This window comes from Carcharodon carcharias, chromosome 1 (assembly GCF_017639515.1).
Source record: "Carcharodon carcharias isolate sCarCar2 chromosome 1, sCarCar2.pri, whole genome shotgun sequence".
Taxonomy (NCBI): Eukaryota; Metazoa; Chordata; class Chondrichthyes; order Lamniformes; family Lamnidae; genus Carcharodon; species Carcharodon carcharias.
In genome coordinates, this window is record NC_054467.1 from 19,196,229 (window position 1) to 19,202,228 (window position 6,000).

Below are 6,000 nucleotides of genomic sequence, written 5' to 3' on the forward strand. Positions count from 1 at the left end.
AGAAAGTGGGAAGGTGAAAGGAAGGCAGGGAGTCAGGGAAGAAGAGTAGGTAGAAATTCCCAGCAAGTTTTTTCTCAGAATAGAAAGGAAGGTGCTGAGGGTAGAAGTGACACTCGAAAATTGAGGTGTTTTCATTATAATAAAGTTGGGCACACAAAGTCAGTGTATTGGAATTTACAGGGAAAATCTGTTGGAATTATAGGGATGCAGAAAAGTTCTGCAAGTAAAAGTACTGTGGGTTCTGAGGTTCAGTCACAGGAAAAACCAATGGTTTGTGTACAGGGAAAACAGGAAGAACCAGTGAAAGGTAAAGAAGTGGGAATGTGTTCACAATTTATCCAAGGGAGTTCTGAGGAGCAGGTTGCAGAAAGGTTTAAAGGTTTTGTATGTGAAGGGAAAGTCTTTCCATGGGTCAGCGGCTGGTCAATCCTTAATGTTGTGGGATAGTGATATTTGTTATTCAGAGGGGTCATTGCAGGAACAGGTGATAATAAGTGGGGTTCATGGAGATGCTAAACCTATTCCATTGTGGAAGGTAAATTTAAAGAGTAAGTGGAAAACAGGTGAGGTAGTTGTTGGAGTAGTGTAAAAATTGCCCATTGCAGGGGTTTGATTTATTTTAGGTAATGATATAGCTGGGTCACAGATGCGCATGATGCCTGTGGTAGTTGAGCAGCTTGTCAAGGTGTTTTCAACAGAAGTGCTGCAAAAAGAGCATCCTGGATTATTTCCACATTGTGTGGTAACAAGGTCACAAGCTCACAGGTTGAAACAAGAAGGAGAGGAAGTTAAAAGATGGGGAGAAGGTGTTGAAATTTAGTTAGCTGACACTGTCTTTGATTAGATTGTTCAGGAAGAAAGAATGGAAGATTATGCAGCTGAGGCTTTTAGCTCTAGGCAGTTGATAGAGTTACAGAAAAAGGATCCACAAATAAAACAGTTATATCAGAGAGCTTACTCAGAACCAGAGGCAGAATGTATTCCAGAATGTTATTATCTTAAGGGTAATGTGTTAATGAGAAAGTGGCTGCCATATCAAGTTTCATTCGATGAAAGCTAGAGGGAAGTATATCAGATTGTTATACCATTTGGATATAGAAATGAGATCCTGAGAATAGCTCATGAAATTCCAATGGGGGTACATTTAGGAATTAGAAAGACACAGGTGAAAATACAAACACATTTTTATTGGCCTGGATTGCATAGAGATGTAGTTAAATTCTGTAGAACATGTCACACATGTCAGGTGACAGGGAAACCAGAAGCAGTGATTAAGCCGGCACCTTTAATTCCAATTCAAGCATTTGAAGAGCCTTTTTCTAGGGTCATGATTGATTGTGTAGGACTCCTCCCTAAGACTAAAGGTGGAATTCAGTACGTACTGACAATAATGGATGTCTCTACAAGGTTTCCTGAAACAATACTTTTAAGAAATATTACAACAAGGAGAATTTTGGAAGAGTTGACTAAATTGTTTACAAGATATGGTTTACCAAAAGAAATACAATTGGATCAGGGTTCAAATTTCATGTCACAGTTGTTTAAGGAAGTAATGAACAGTTTGGGGATAAAACAGTTTAAGTCAACAGCTTACCATCCTGAGTCACAAGGGGCTTTGGAAAAATGGCATCAAACTTTAAAAACTACGATGAGGGCATATAGTCAGGACCATCCACAGGATTGGGATAAGGGATTTGCTATTAGGCATGCTCCTACTGTATCAACTGGATTTCAACCAGGACCACTGAAATTGATTCAGAAGAAATTGGTGGGTCAAAATTTGGAAATACTCTCTTGGAATATATATCAAACTTCAGAGAAAGATTGGACAGAGCATGTGAGTTAGCTAGGGAACGTTTAAAAATATCACAGCAAGTGATGAAAGTGAAGGCGGATAGGAGACCCACAGCGTTAGAGGATCAGCCATGATCATGGTGAATGGCGGAGCAGGCTCGAAGGGCTGAATGACCGACTCCTCTTATTTTCTATGTTTCTGTGGATGGGAATGTAAGCTGTGAGAAGGATGCAAGGAAACTTCAAGAGGACTTGGTCAGACTAAGTGAATGGGCTAGTATCATGGCAGATGGAATATAATATGAATAAGTGTGAACTTATTCACTTTAGTAGAAAAAGCAGAAGGACAGAATATTTCTTAAATGATGAGAGGTTGGGAAGTTCGGGTGTCCAAAGGGTCCTGGTATCCTTGTTCATGAGTCACTAAAAGCGAGTATGCAGGTACAGCAAATAATTAGGAAGGCAAATGGTATGTTGGCCTTCATCACAAGGGGATTTGAGTACAGGAGTAAAGATGTCTTGCTGCAGTTGTATAGAGTCTTGGTGGGACCTCACCTGGAGTATTGTGCACAGCAGTTTTGGTTCCTTTATCTAAGGAGGGATATACTTGCCATAGAGGGAGTGCAATGGAGGTTCACCAGATTAATCCCTGGGATGGTGGGATTGTCCCATGAGGAGGGATTGAAGAGACTGCGTATATAATTCTCTAGAGTTTAGAAAAATGAGGAGTGACCTTGTTGAAACTCTCAAAATTCTTACAGGGCATGACAGGGTAGATGTAGATAAGATGTTTCCCCTAGCTGGTGAGTCTAAAATCAGGGGACATAACCTGAGGATAAGAAGCAAGCCATTTCGGACTTAGATGAGGAGGAATTTCTTCACTCTACCCCATTCTCTACCCCAGAGGGCGGTGGAAGCTCAATCATTGAGCAAGTTCAAGACAGAGATAATCGATTTCTGGAGACTAATGACATCAAGGGATGGATATTGTGGGGGAAAGTGGCATTGAGGTAGACGATCAGCCAGGATCTAATTGAATGGCGGAGCAGGCTTGAGGGGCTGAATGGCCTACTCCTTGTTCTGACTTTCCTACATTTGTAAGAGTCTTGATATTTACAATGTACATTCCCTGTTAGGCATATTGCCTTAGGGCGAAACATTTCAGATTGAAAAATTACAGAAAGTGCAATAAAATTCAACTTTTCTCCATACAGCATGTTCCACTCTTGGGTGCCTCAATACAATTTCAGTATTTTTGATATTTACAATATACGTTCAATGCCAGACAAACAGCCCGAGGGGCTCTATAAATTTTCTAGCCCCTGGGTGCACTATGACTGAAAGGTCTTAGACAGTGACCTTTCCCCATTGTACCTCTGCGGCGGCTGCCTCTACCAACGAGGACCTCCCTGACCATCAGCACAATAATTCCCTCACTCAGCACCATCTCAGTCTCAGCACCTCACACTCATCAGACCAAGCTGCAGTTTGCAAAAACAGAACAGAAACAAAGCAGCATAGTATATAATTATTAAGGTTTGTGCTCTATGGATCAACATATCATATAAATATGAGAATCTGCTTTCAAACACATTGTAAAAATGTTATTTTATGAACTCATGTAGGTTTCAGCCAAGATCTCCACATTTGCTGGTGACAGAAAATCCAGTGAAGCCCCTCTTCCCCCCCAGTCTTGAATATACATTGCAATCAACCTCTCTCCCCCACCACACACACACATGCACATACACATACCTCTTCCTAACACCCCTCCCTCCACTCATTCACATACTCACCTCTTCCCAACCCCACTCCCCCAACACACTCAGCAGCCCCTCATTCGAAAACTTTTCCACTCTCACTCACCAGTCTCTCTTCCCAACCCCCCGCCCCTCACTCATTAACTCAGCAGCTCCTCTCCCCTTCCCCACCCCCCCCCACCCCCTTTTCATCTAGTTGCCAGTACTTGTGAAGTAGAGTTGTCGCTCTGGGTAAGGAGCCTGTACTACAGGCAGACGGGAGCAGAAACGCAGTAAAATTTGAAGCCACCTCTCGCCTTCCTGGCTCAGCTGAATTACTGCCCAGTTTTTCCTGCACTCAGGCAGTGACTGAGTTACACTCGCCGACCTCTAACTATGCCAAATTGGTGCATAAAGATCCCAGGCCCACTTGAACTCACTGTTACAAGTGTCTTCTGAGATTGAAGAGCACTTTGGACTCACTGTCTGCCCCATGCTATTTGGTGGGATTGATCCAGTGGGACCAGGGCTGTCCCAACAGTGCCTCCATAGGTTGTCTCCTCTCCATAGTCACCATTGCAGCTCAAAGTAAGGGCAGCTTGTGGCCCCAAATGTTACCTCTGGGACAGCATAGGTGTGGCAACCCACCGTTTGGAAACCCCTATTTTAAGGAGTTTCTTAAAGGAGGAAAGCAAGATAGCAAGGCAGACGAGTGCAGGGAGGGAATTCCAGAGCTTAAGGCCTAGGCAACTGAAGTCATTGCCACCGATGGCGGAACAATTAAAATCAGGGGGTGGGGGTGGGGGGGGGTGGTGCTTGAGAAGCCAGGAATAGAGAAGCACAAATATCTCAGAGGGTTGGGGGGCTGGAGGAGATTGCAGAGATAGGGAGGGATGAAGCTCTGAAGCGATTTGAAAACTAGGATGGGAATTTTATCAGGACATTACTTAACTGGGAGCCAATGCAGGTCAGCGAGAATAGGGATGATGGGGGAATGGGACTCAGGCCGGGACTTTCCGGCCCCGTTGCGGGCAGGACCCACCGTGGGTGAAGCGGTGCCCCAGCTAGAAGCCCATTGACTGGCGGCGGATCGGAAGGTCGCTGCGGTGGGCAGGTGTAGAAAATCCCTGCTCTTGGTGTGGGTTAAGTCATGGGCAGCAGAGATTTGGGTGATCTCAAGTTTACGGTGGGGAGAATGTGGGACACCAGCCGGGAATGCATCGGAATAGCTGAGTCTAGAGGTAACAAAGACATGAATGTGGGTTTCAGCAGCAGATGGCAGGGTGAAGTCAGAGATGGAGGTAAATGGTCTTACTGCCGATCCGAACCTGAGATTGGAAGCTTATCTCAGTGGTCTTTGCTGGGAGGAGGATGAGGCTAGAGTGGCAATGTCATTGGACTAGTAATCCAGAGGCCCAAGCTAACGTTCTGGATACACGGGTTCAAAATCCTACCACGGCAACTGGTGGAATTTAAACTCAATTAATAAATCAGAAATTGTAAGCTAGTCTCATTGATGGTGATCATGAAACTATCACTAATTATCGGAAAAACCCATCTGGTTCACTAATCCCATTTAGGGGAGGAAATCAGCCATCCTTATCTGGTCTGGCCTGCATGTAACACAGCTCCACAGCAATGTCAGCGAGAAACAGAGTTGACATTTCGAGCCTGTATGACTCTTCTTCAGAGCTCTGGGGAAGGGTCATACAGACTCGAAATGTCAACTCTGTTTCTCTCTCCACAGGTGCTGTCAGACCTACTGAGTTTTTCCAGCATTTTCTGTTTTTGTTTCAGATTTCCAGCATCTGCAGTATTTTGCTTTTATCCACAGCAATGCGGTTGACTGTTAACTGCCCTCTGAAATGGCCTAGCAAGCCACTCAGTTCAAGGGCATTTAGAGATAGACCGCAAACGCTGGCCTTGCCAGTATTGCCCACCTCCCATCAAGGAATAAAAGAATTGTGACACCAAGGTTGTGAACAGACTGGCTTAATCCCAGACTTTTGCCAGGGAGAGGAATGGAGCTGGTAGCTCAGAAACAGAGTTTAGAGCAGACGCCAAGAAAACTGGCATCAGCCTTCCCAACATATAACTGGAGGAAATTTCTGCTCACCCAGTACTGGATGTTAGATAAGTAGTCTGGAGCGACAGTTGCAATTCAGGTCTTACTCTCCTTCCTACTGCATCATATTAAAAATATTTAATGATGCAGCCCCACTCCCTGCTCTTCTCTTTTGAGGGGGGGGGGGGGGGGGTGGGATCAGAGTGAAAGAGAGAGATTGGAAGGACAGAGAAAGATCAGGGAACAGACAGAGATAAATTGAAGGAGAGTCTGAGGATCAAGTGGCAGGTTAGGGAGATAGCAAGTTTCTGGAGGCAGACAGTTAAGAGAAAAGAAAGAGATTGAACAAAGAAAAGAGCCGCTGACAATGACAAAAATACCCAAGTTCAGCTGAGTGCTGAA